This window comes from Odocoileus virginianus, chromosome 4, assembly GCF_023699985.2.
Source record: "Odocoileus virginianus isolate 20LAN1187 ecotype Illinois chromosome 4, Ovbor_1.2, whole genome shotgun sequence".
Classification (NCBI taxonomy): domain Eukaryota; kingdom Metazoa; phylum Chordata; class Mammalia; order Artiodactyla; family Cervidae; genus Odocoileus; species Odocoileus virginianus.
In genome coordinates, this window is record NC_069677.1 from 19,413,215 (window position 1) to 19,426,486 (window position 13,272).

A 13,272-nucleotide genomic window follows, 5' to 3' on the forward strand; every position below is an offset into this window, starting at 1 on the left:
ACAAAACTAGATCTAGCTTTTCTTTTGCCTCTGGCTCTCATACACTCTGAGTGCTCTGGACAGTGTATATGCAGGGGTTATAGGTGGGTCAAGTATTGCACATTCTGTGGGTGGAAGGAAGCTCATTACTGAACATCCCCAAGTATTATAGTGACTATTTTCTTGGCAGTCATATATATATATAAAAATGCTACTTAAGATTTTTCATTTTAATAAAAATGAATCTCGTTAATCAAAAAATACATTTAGTTTTTTATTTTTATTTTTTTAAAGTGAGAAGATATCCAAGCAGAGATCTTTCTTTAGATCAGTCCTTGATATTCTTAAAAGTCCATATCTGTTACTCAGGAGAGATAAAACAATTTCCCTTTATCCTTCTTTAGATCTGGCCTCATATGTTGTGTTAATGTTCACCCCAATATTGCAGTTATCAAGTAAAGATAACTTCTTGAGAAGGGTATGATATTAGTCACACATTTTATCCTTCTATCCCCAAATCTGACTCATTTTGTTGACAATCCAGCCACAGGACAGACCCACATGTTTTCTTTACCATCAGCAATGTAGAAAGAAGCACAGATTTAGTTTCCAGATGAACAAAGACGTATGAAACTTTTGAGCTTAATGAATATTCTGTCTTCTCTCCCTTCTACCCAAGACTTCTCAGAAGTTTCTAATGTGGTCCAGTACAGTCCTCATTATTGCCAAGGGATTTTACTCCACAGTGTGATTATCCAGATACAATACAAGGTATATTCATATTCTGCAAAAATAACATTTTTGTGATTCCAAAAATGTTTAAAGAAGATATTTGTTTTAAGGACCTAAGAAAGAACTTCTTTAAAAAGGCTTTAACATGTATGCTTATCAACAACTGAGCCGTTAGATCTATTGAATTGAAGATTATTTCCATGTGTTCCAGATGGAATTTTATGCTTGGTCTCTGTTAAATTTACCTTGACTGAAGTCAAGTTGAAAATCTGGCCTGTAAGTTTTGATAAGAAAAACTTTAACAATGTAATTCATATGTTGAGAAGTCAGAAGGCAATCACTTCAAGAATTTGTTAAAAACTTGGACAATGTATTTATTTCTAAAATTTGTTTGTTGGTGAAATATAATCAGGCATCTTTCAAATTCGTTGTCTATGACACTATAGGATAGTCAACCTTCCCTTTAATTTATAGTAATCCAGAGAGTTTTTGTCTTTCTCTTCTTTCTTCCACTTGCCTGGCCTTTTCTTCCCACTCATTTTCTATCCAAGAATCATCATCAGAAACAAAACTAACAAAAACCCACAAGAATTGGGAGCATTGAATTTGGAATTGCTCATCAATTCTTCATCAAATATTGAGATCCTGCAGTCTACTAAGATATTTAATTTATATTGCATAGCAGTGTGGATTGACAAGACAATGACCATTCCCTGAAGAGTCTTATGTTAAAGCAGGTGATACAGATGTTTAAAAAGCAGTGATAGAATTTGAAAATTATTTTCATAGAGAGGTACATGCAGAGTGTTGCAGAATATGCATAGAAAGGAATTTATCCTACCTGCTGGTATTTTTAAGACTGCAACCTTATAAAAAGAGGTGACCTTAACTGGGTCTGGGTAGGTGGGTAAGAGTTTGCAGAGTTCAAATTAGAATCAGTAGCATGGATTATTTTATAGAGGATACAAATTTACTTACTATTCAGAAAGAAGTTAAAGCTTATATTCCATAACAGATCTAACCTTCCTCATAAACTTCTATCCTACTGAGCAGTGGCCAGGGGCTGGGTTATGGAGAAGAACTTAACTTGCCAGTTAATCTCATTCCCTTATGGTCTTGTCTGTTTTAAATAATTCAGTCTTTTGGGGAAAATACTCAGTCTTTCAGATTTTACCTTTCTCCCCCATGCTCCTTTCCAATGTAATATAACTTTTTCTTCCCCCTGGGCATTTGAAAGGATTTAATGTGACTTCTTGGTAGCAGAGATTTGTCCAGATCCTCATGGAGTCCTTTGGCTTTGGTCCCAGGACTGGTATTCACTGAGGTACAGTTGATTGCACTTGACCTTTTGGAGAGCAGAGTCCATATTTATGATTTCTTTAGTCCTAATCTTGTATGAAATTTTACACACTGTATTCTTATTGTGTGACTTCAGGCTTCTGCACAACCACAATTGTATCAATTCTGATGTTTCTTCTATGCAAACTAGAGTACTAGAGCCCCTTTGCACTATATGCAGGCTGAGGGAACGAGGAAGGCTGCTGCAGGGTGGGAAGTAGAAGGAAGACCTGGGCATCTGGGCCCCAGCAGTGCTCCTAGATCACACCCAAGGAAGCCAGCACCTCTTGCTATGGTGCTTAGGTTCTTTCATAAAAATCTGGTTCTTTCTTTAGAGGTTCTTCTCTGAGCTATCCATCCTCATTTCTCATCCAGGGAGACACTATCCAGTGACACCAATTAGAGGACTCAGTGAAGAATAAGAGGAAACAGTGGGGTCAAGATATATTAGGAAGATTAAACAGATTTAGTTTGAATTTGGGAGATGAGTAGCTGAAGAAGACAGAAGCATTAGTTGCTTGGGTGATGATGCAGCTAGTGACGCCATCAATCAAATAAATAGTATAATGCATTTGGAAGTAAATTCAATGAGGCTAATTTTAGTAATTGTCTTAGCAGTAATAGAGAATGAGCATAAGTCTTTTCAATATGTTTTGCTGTACTCAATAGACTATGCTCATCTCTCTTTGCCTGCCCAGGGAGAACTTACAAATCAAAACCATTACATGTTCTTAATTTTGTAAAATTACTGGGAACATATAGAAGTGTGGATTTTTCAATTTAAGGTGAGGAGGAAGTTTTCAATAAAGTAAAAATACACCACATTTTAATAATCTATGTCAATGAGTGGAGTGGAACTTTAACAAACATACTAAATATGCCAATTCAAAAGTCAGTTCTATACATAACCAGTAGTATTTTCTCCCTCTGGATTTTCTAATCTATTTCAAATAAAAGTTTAAAAGTAGTTGTTTTCAAACAATGGACAGGAAAATGTGTAACTCCAATGAGAGTAACAATTCTGAAGAGTCACTGATTTACAAGAAGCATGTTTAACCTATTAGATTATGCAGAGCTGCACATGACTGGATAATTTGTGCAGGCATTTGTCTAGCAATTGGGAAGTCAGTCACTCTCCTGCGGTGGCAACACATCTCCATTGAAAAACTTACAAGGAGGGCATGGCAACCTACTCCAGTATTCTTGCCTAGAGGATCCGTGAACAGAGGAGCCTGGTGGACTATAGTCTATGGGGTTGCAAAGAGTTGGACACAACTGAAGCGACTTAGCACACATGCATGCATGCACATATCTAAGATCTGTAGCATCTCAAGGGGTTAGCTATCTGTAAGATTTGTCTGCATCTACAAAGATAGATATATTGTCATTTTGGCCCTCTTGGTTACACTTAAAACCCCCAATAAAAACAGCAAACATCACAAATGACTGCATCCTTAGACAGTGCTGTGCCGCAGAAGGATCACTGTGTTCTAGCACCTCCTCATCCCCTTATTTGATGTAACTCTGAAAAAAAAAGACTTCCCTTGTGGCTCAGACAGTAAAGTGTCTGCTTAAAATGTGGGAGACCCAGGTTCAATCCCTGGGCTGGGAAGATCCTCTGGAGAAGGAAATGGCAACCCACTCTGGTACTCTTGCCTGGAAAAATCCCATGGATGGAGGAGCCTGGTAGACTACAGTCCATGGGATTGCAAAGAGTTAGACACAACTGAGCGACTTCACTTTCTCTTTCACTTTTGAAAAAAATTATCAATTCTTTCCTGAACCTCAGTTTTTATATCCATGAAATGACAGAGTTTCACCAGGAGCAACAAAAGAATAACTTATATCCAAGTTCTTTAAGCACCAAACACAATTCTTTAAGCCAAGCCTGCATGTGTTCTCTAATTCAACATTTTGGATTAATATAATTCTAATTTTTTATCCAAAATCTGTATATCTGATTTTTTAAAAAAATCTAAATAAAAATCTATGAGATAGATATTAGGTCTCTTCTATGACTGTGGCTCAGATCATGAACTCCTTATAGCCAAATATCAGACTGAAATTGAGGAAAGTAGGGAAAACCACTAGACCATTCAGGTATGACCTCAATCAAATCCCTTATGATTATACAGTAGAAATGAAAAATAGATATGAGACTAGATCTGATAGACAGAGTGCATGATGAACTATGGATGTGACATTGTACAGGAGACAGGGATCAAGACCATCCCCAGGAAAAAGAAATGCAAAAAAGCAAAATGGCTGACTGTCTTACAAATAGCTGTGAAGAGAAGCAAAAAGCAAAGGAGAAAAGGAAAGATATACCCATTTGAATGAAGAGTTCCAAAGAATAGCAAGGAGAGATAAGAAAGCCTTCCTCAGTGATCAATGCAAAGAAATAGAGGAAAACAATAGAATGGGAAAGACTAGAGATCTCTTCAAGAAAATTAGAGATGCCAACGGAACATTTCATGCAAAGATGGGGTCAATAAAGGACAGAAATGGTATGGACCTAATAGAAGCAGAAGATATTAAGAAGAGGTGGCAAGAATACACAGAAGAACTGTACAAAAAAGATCTTCGTGACCCAGATAATCATGATGGTGTGATCACTCACCTAGACCCAGACATCCTGGAATGTGAAGTCAAGTGGGTCTTAGGAAGCATCACTATGAACAAAGCTAGTGGAGGTGATGGAATTCTAGTTGAGCTATTTTAAATCCTGAAAGATGATGCTGTGAAAGTGCTGCACTCAATATGCCAGCAAATTTGGAAAACTCAGCAGTGACCACAGGACTGGAAAAGGTCAGTTTTCATTCTAATCCCTAAGAAATGCAATGCCAAAGAATGCTCAAACTAGCCCACAATTGCACTCATCTCACACACTAGCAAAGTAATGCTCAAAATTCTCCAAACCAGGCTTCAGCAATACATGAACCGTGAACTTCTAGATGTTCAAACTGGTTTTAGAAAAGGCAGAAAACCCAGAGATCAAATTGCCAACATGCGCTGGATCATCAAAAAAGCAAGAGAGTTTCAGAAAAACATCTATTTCTGCTTTATTGACTATGCAAAAGCCTTGGTGTGGATCACAGACCACAGGAATACCAGACCACCTGACCTGCCTCTTGAGAAACCTGTATGCAGGTCAGGAAGCAACAGTTAGAACTGGACGTGGAACAACAGACTGGTCCCAAATTTGGAAAGGAGTATGCCAAGGCTGTATATTGTCACCCTGCTTATTTAACTTATATGCAGAGTACACCATGAGAAACACTGAGCTGGATGAAGCACAAGCTGGAATCAAGACTGCGGGGAGAAATATCAATAACCTCAGATATGCAGATGACACCACCCTTATGGCAAAGGGCAAAGAAGAACAAAAGAGCCTCTTGATGAAAGTGAAAGAGGAGAGTGAAAAAGTTGGCTTAAAGCTCAACATTCAGAAAACTAAGATCATGGCATCTGGTCCCATGACTTCATGGCAAATAGATGGGGAAACGGTGGAAACAGTGGCGGACTTTATTTTTGGGGGCTCCAAAATCACTGCAGATGGTGACTGTAGCCATGAAATTAAAAGACGCTTACTCCTTGGAAGAAACGCTATGACCAACCTAGACAGCATATTGAAAGCAGAGACATTACTTTGCCAACAAAGGTCCATCGAGTCAAGGCTTTGATTTTCTAATAGTCATGTATGGATGTGACAGTTGGACTATAAAGAAAGCTGAGCACTGAAGAATTGATGCTTTTGAACTGTGGTGTTGGAGAAGACTCTTGAGAGTCCCTTAGACTGTAAGGAGATCCAACCAGTCCATCCTAACGGAGATCAGTCCTGGGTGTTCATTGGAAGGACTGATTCTGAAGCTGAAGCTCCAATACTTTGGCCACCTGATGCGAAGAGCTGACTCATTTGAAAAAACCCTGATGCTGGGAAAGATTGAGGGCAGGAGGAGAAGGGGACGTTGGAGGATGAGATGGTTAGATGGCATCACCGACTCAATGGACATGAGTTTGAGTAAACTCCGGGAGTTGGTGATGGACATGGAAGCCTGGCGTGCTGCAGTCTATGGGGTCGCAAAGAGTCAGACACAACTGAGCAACTGAACTGAACTGAACTGAGGACTGAGGAGACTATGGCTCAGAAAGTTCAAGGAAATTGCAACCCACTCCAGCATTCTTGCACGGAAAGCCCCAGGGACAGAGGACCCTGGCACACTACAGTCTATGGGGTTGCAAGAGTCAGATATATATTAAGGACTAAACCACGGCCACCACAACCAGGACTGAGGAGACGATGGCTCAAAAAGTCCAGCTGACAAAAGATTGGAAATGGGGTATGTATGACTCCAAAGCTTGTGCATTTTGTTTCATACTGTTTCATTAAAGGTAGAATAAAGAAATAGAAGGCAATTTATGCATTGACATATTTTTATGTATTCAGTCAGTTCAGTTCAGTTCAGTCGCTCAGTCTGTCCAACTCTTTTAAGTATTAATTTTTTAATATTTAATTAAATTTTACAACTGCAAAGCCATTGGTTAAAATAACATATTTACTTTTAGCATTCACAATATTCCTTTATTCAACATGTGTTTGGGTTTTATACAGTCTTCACAGTTGAGTTTCTCACCCTTTCAAAAATGTTTTTAGAACTTGTAAGTAAATAATATGACCTAACTAAAAGTGTGTCTTCTGGCCAAGTGATGGGGAAAATTAAGACAACTTTCTGATAGACACAAAATAATGTTATTTATGTTTTAGATGATGGAAAAATGCTGTTTTAAATCATGGCAGAGTTTGGTTAAAAAAATTCCTCAAATTAATTGTTACCCACATTCCCATTGTTAGTAGAGACCTCTTATTTATGAAATCTTTCCATTCTGAACCTTATTAGCTACAAACACATTGAGCAGGTTTTGCTGTAATATAAAGGAGGTGACTGGTGAGAAATTATTCAGGAATTCTAACTATACACACAGTATGCACAGAATACACAATCAGCTTATTTGAGTCCTGAGCTTTTCATGGGTTAACTCAAACCCTGACTCTGCCTTTTTACAGCTGTTTGACCCAAACTAAATCACTGAGGGATCATACCACTCTTCAAATTATCTTCTCGCTAAGTACGCAAGTTTGATTTGACACATATCTTTTGCATTTTAGGTAATATGTTTTCAGAATAATGAGCATGGAACACATTAAAAGGCTTTTAATCTATCGACTGTTACTATAATAAAGACATCCAAATTCCCATTTTAACTTCCAAACAAGTCTGTGGTTATTGTTTGTCACTTTTAAACAAGCTAGTTACTTTGTTGGAACACAAATACAAGCCCAGTGAGAGCCACAGGCATGATTATCCTGTATGGACCCAGGGTTGATCTTGAGTGCAGTTGGCAAAGGGGAAAACAATGTTTGATGTTAATCTGAAATGTTCCTGAAAGGCTGTGCGTGATTTGCGGATGGGTTTGGTCTCTCTGGGTGCCTCGGGAATTTTTATACACAGCTGATTTTAGAAAGTACTTTTATTTAGAGCTGCTTTCATGCCAGTGATGGGGCAGACCATACCACAATTACACATTTTAGAAGGGAGGATCATTTGATGACAGATGTAATTTCTACCCCCTCATTTTTCCCCAGTTGAAAGATTAACATTTAAAAACACTTTGAAAATGGCTTGGTCCTTTTTTTCACATGTGGATTTTTTTTTTGGGAGTCTTGAGGAAATTTATGAAGGCTGTAGTTTTTAGTGGAAAAGAACACATCAGGGAGTTGATTTCTTTTCCTTATCCAAAATAGAAAGGGTGTGGGCTTTCTCCCTTTGATGTGGATGCATGAGACACACCTCCTCCCCAGCACTTTTGATGACGTTAATATTTCCTGCCCTTCAGACTTTGACAAGAGCCTCCCACCTTTTCTCCCTGTCTTTCCTTAAAATACATAAGAGGTTTTGCATTTCTTAGGCCAAATATGATCTTGGATAAATGCTGAAGAAGGAAGACTGCAAATTATTTTCATAATTTGGTTTTCAAGACTTCCGAAAATCAATTTTATCATAAGAGGAAATCCTAGACACCCTTATTGGCTTCTCAGTTTTGATGATCTTAGGCAGATGCAGGTAAGTTCCATGATTTTCTGCATTATGGGTTTCTAGTTATACATATATATTCACCCACTTAAACTTGGCATATTGTGTTCTTTAACCAAAGTATGATTGCAATAAAATTTCAATTTTCATAAAAAAATGCATTCGTATTAGTTTCTTCCAGAAGGTTATTCTCCATTTACCCTTATTATGAATGGTTTCTTGTTGTTGTTAGACTGTCTCGTCTGTCTTCCACTATCTCCTGGGTGAGTTTGCTCCAACTCATGTGCACTGAGTCAGTGATGCTATCTAACCATCTCATCCTCTGTTGTCCCCTTCTTTTGCCTTCCATCTTGCCCAGCATCAGGGTCTTTTCCAATGAGTTGGCTCTTCACATCAGGTGGCCAAAAGTATTGGAGCTTCAGCTTCAGCATCAGTCCCTCCAATGAACACTCAGGGTTGATTTCCTTTAGGATTGATCTCCTTGCTCTCCAAGGGACTCTCAGGAGTCTTCTCTAGCACCACAGTTTGAAAGCATCAATTCTTTGGCGCTCAGCCTTCTTTATGATCCAGCTCTCACATCCATCCGTGATTACTGAAAAAATAATAGCTTTGACTATATGGACTTTTGTTGGGAGAGTGTTGTCTCCACTTTTTAATATGCTGTCTAGGTTTGTCATTGCTTTCCTTATGGATAATAGTAGTGGTAATTAATCCTTCCTGAGCATTTACTCTATGCAAAGCACTCTGCTAAGCACATCTGCTTCAGAAACTCACTCATTTTCTATAAGTCTTGAGGTAGGCATTCTTCTTCTTTTTTTATAGCTGAAGAAACAGACTGCCTGCTGCACATCATACAATTAGGAAAGACAAATTCAGGACTGGCATCTGAGGGTCCTCTCATGCAAGGCCTGTGTTTTAGCCGTAAATTTGTTTAGCCTCTTAAGCCAACTGTCTTGAGTCTCAGGCCTCAGACTACCATAGTAATTCAGAACATTTCTAACTCCATGAATTGTAATTTTGTTAGATGGAATGGCTAGGTATTTTCACATTCTTCCTACTGCAACAGTCCTATCATTGATTCTTTGAATCCCTTCAGTTTTTCTGCATTTCATATTATAACCTAGTTTTTGTTCTAAGATAGTCTTGGGTTAAAGTAAATTGATCATTTTAAGATTTTGAGGAAAATGATACAATGCAAAATGATAATATCTAGGGTAGGCATAGAAACAGTGCTGGCAGGTGTATCACTTTGCTTCTGTTCCAGACTAGAATGATGGGCTTAGAAAGCATTTCTCGTTCTTATCAGCCTAAAGAGCAAAGTATGGTCAAACCAGATGATAGTGTACTCTAAGAATCAGACTTGCTTTCCTGAAAAAATGTGAAGGGCCTTTCCCCTTTTCAAATAACTCTTTTTCTTTCCACTTATATTCAATTTCAGTTTTGTGAACATATAATATGCTAATATACAACTCAATGTAGGAAGCCCTTCTATTATAATCATTTATTTTGAGGTCAATGGTAACATGAAACTACATTTTTATATATTATATACTAAAATAAGAATAATAAATCAGATAAGAAAAGCTTAAAGATTTATTTAAATGTATAATACCATACTCTGATAATTTCTATAACACAGTGAAAAAGATATGCATGCTTTTCTTATTACACAGGAAACTTAGAAACTGAGGCACAGAAGTACCATTTTTCTGCTGGGTGTCACTGTACACGTTAGATCGTCTACCTGGGTATGAATGTCAGCTGTGAACATAAACATAGTAATCTAAACCTTGCACTTCTTTTGAAGTAAATTATTGTCTGTAAAGGAATGAAACAGAATGCTTCTTTTTCTTTAACTAAGAGGTTCTAGAAGGTGTCTGTGAATCCAGCAGGCCATTATTCTAATTTTGTTCTCCCATACTTCCTTCATCACAGATGTTGCCTGGATTAGTGAGTTTTTAAATAATTTTTCCCTCAAGTTTTATTCCCACCCATAGTGAGGGTTATAAAAATTGCTCAAATTTAATTCTCTGCCAGGTTTGTCATTACGATCATCTGGAGACAATGCGATAAAGACTGAAACTCTTGGGTGTCATGATAATGACACCCAAGGTCCTTTACGCAATCCCAGGAAAACCAGGAAATAAGGTGTCATGTGCTGTGGGGATATATCTAAAGGAATGCTGCCGAATCATATCCTAACAAAGACCCAATTTAAATTAAATTAAAATGTATTTATTGCTCACTTGTGCTTACATGTGTTAACTTTATTGTTATAATAATCTTTTATTGTAGGTGCTGTCATGTCCCCACTTTTCAAAGTGAATGATTGAGGCACAGAGAAGTTAAGTTGCTATCCAGAGTCACACAGCTAGTGAATGACTGAGCTCAGACTGAGGCATGGTGGGCGTTTGGGCTCCAGAGCCCACACCTCTAACTGCTCTGCATATGGCCTTCATTCAAATAGTCCTCTTGCCCTCCTGCACCTTCTACTGAAGAGTCCAAGAGAGCTGTTTAACCATTCTTGCACCATTGAAATAAGAATATTCAGGCATATATGTTGCCTTCATTGCTGCTTCCCTGAAAGTGCAAAATCTTAGTTACAGGAAGTAAGTGATAATCTTAGAAAGAATAAATAAAAAAGAAATGACAAGTCTGTATGTACAATCAGAACTGAGAGAACTGAACCTGGGTTTCCTTCTTTATGAAATTAGGAATGAAGATAGTAATACTTGACATTGCTCCCTATAGCCCTTCCCAGTCTATGGACACATATACCAATTGGTCTTAGCATATACTCTCCTGTCTCATGGGGCTGTTATTACTTGTCAGTCTCCTTTGCTAGATTATAAAGCTTCTAGTATATAATTTCCTGTAATCACTTGCCTTGAGCAGGTAATGAGGAGTGATGATTGAATTAGATAGTAGTAGAAGATGAAAAAACAGCAGTGCCCATTTATTGGGATACTGTTGTTTTTCAGTGGCTAAGCCATATCTGATTCTAACTAGGATCTTATTAAGTGCTGAATGATTGAACAGCAGTAATCATATTAGTTTGAATCAAATTCATTGTAAATGTAAGCAAAACTTCTAAAATGAGCAGTTTCATAGCCCTGACTACTGAATTCTTCCATCTCTCAATGTTTATCAAAAGGCTACCAAATACTGGACTCTATTCTAAGCAATGAAGATACAATGGTAATTCAAGAAAAGAGAAAACAAGTAACTCTTGATCCCTCGATTTATGAAGTTTACAGTCTAGGGACTTTGAAGGATGGCCAAGTTCCTCTTCCCCTTAAGTATTCCCCCTCACACCACCCCCGACCTATCTCTAAATTCCAGTTTTACTATATTGTCTCTTGAGGAAGGCGATGAAGAGGGTTCAGAGTAGCTGTGGTACCTCTATTTTCTCTTGAGCTATGTTGGATGCAATTGGAAGGGCCCTCTATTTATTCACCTTGGGCCCATATGAGTTTTGAACCATCTGCAAACTGTTACATTTAATGACATTTTCCTTTTGTTGGTCTCATATTCCCATCAGTTGCAATCACTGCTTTCTGGGAGGCTCTGATTAAATGTGGTATTTGGATAATGAAGAGATGGTAAATTCCGGTCATGTCATGATAGGAACTTTGATCTTAAGTGAATAATGACTAGTTTTCACAGTCTTGTTCCTTTGTTTCTCTTCCTAAATATGTATCTAAATGATACTTCCTCTGCTTGTTAAAATTAATTTGGTTAGTATAATGACCAAATTATTACAACCATAACCAAGGCTATATGATATGCTGCTGCTGCTAAGTTGCTTCAGTCATGTCCGACTCTGTGTGACCTCATAGACCGCAGCCCACCAGGCTCCCCCATCCTGGGATTCTCCAGGCAAGAACACTGGAGTGGGTTGCAATTTCCTTCTCCAATATGATGTGCATATAGTCTTTATTATTTCAAAACCCTTTATTGTTCATTGTATCTTTTGATTCTCACAAAAGCTCTGTGAAATGGATATTTATCATCCCCCTTTTACATAATGAGGTAATTAAAGAGGTGAAGAGGATTCCTGAATTGACCACTAGTTAAGGAGCATCCTGGGCTTCCCAGGTGGCTCAGTGATAAAGAATCCACCCAATAATGCAGGAGACTTGTGTTCCATTCCAAGGTTGGGAGAAAACAGCAACCCACTCCAGTATTCTTGCCTGGGAAAATCCCATGGATGGGGTTGACTACAGTCCATGGGGTTACAAAGAGTCAGACATAACTTAGAAATTAAACAGCAGCAAAGAATACTCCATGTTTTTGTAATAGACAGTATTACCATTTGAGTAGGAAATGGCAGCCCACTCCAGTATTCTTGCCTAGGAAATCCCGTGGACAGAGGAGCCTGGTGGGCTATATTCCATGGGGTCACAGAGTCAAATATGACTGGGCAACTAACTAAGCACAGTACTGCCATTACTCAGAATACATATCAACGGCCACTCTCTTTGCTGGTGTGTGTGTGTGTGTGTTTGAGTGAGAGAGAGAAAAGAAATTAGAGAAAAGAGGAAAAGAAGATCTAGTTAGGAGAGAAAAAAATTTCAACAGATGTTCCAGATCTGAATCCAGACCTCAGATCCTTTTAATGGCATAAAGGTTTTTGGTTTGTCAGGACAGAGAGTGAGAGGAAAACCTTGAAAAAGAGCCAATTGCTACAGATGACTAGGCAGAGAAAATGTCCAGTGTTGCTAGGAAACCAGTTCTGCCGTCAGGCTCGGGAATGAGAGTACATTGGATGGAGGGCATTGGGCTGGAATTTGTGTTTGACATAAACTATTGAATCACGCATGCCAGTGAGGCTGAGTCAGAATCAACCAGAGCTAAAAGCGGTCAAGAAAGTTTTCCTACTTTCTTTTTTTATTTTTTCTCTTCTTTTTAAAAAAAATTTTGCTTTTTTAGGTATAAACCCCTAATTAAAGATTCAGTGGTAAATATGGGATACTTAGACATTTTTAGTACCACCTGAGGCAGAGGGTTATAAACTGTTTTAAACCATCATTCAGAATGAGAAACACTTTCTCTGAAAATAGTAAGCTAAAAGGGACTTTTAACTTGCTTGTTTTCAGAGTTCCTTTGAGGTAGTTGAAGTTATTGATCA

The 13,272-nt window shown here is 38.1% G+C and overlaps 1 protein-coding gene across 1 annotated transcript in view; it reads left to right on the forward strand.

Annotated features, from left to right (window-relative positions):
• P3H2 (prolyl 3-hydroxylase 2) overlaps positions 1-13,272 on the forward strand; it is a 175,507-nt gene that overhangs the window by 27,288 nt on the left and 134,947 nt on the right. The window lies entirely within an intron of this gene.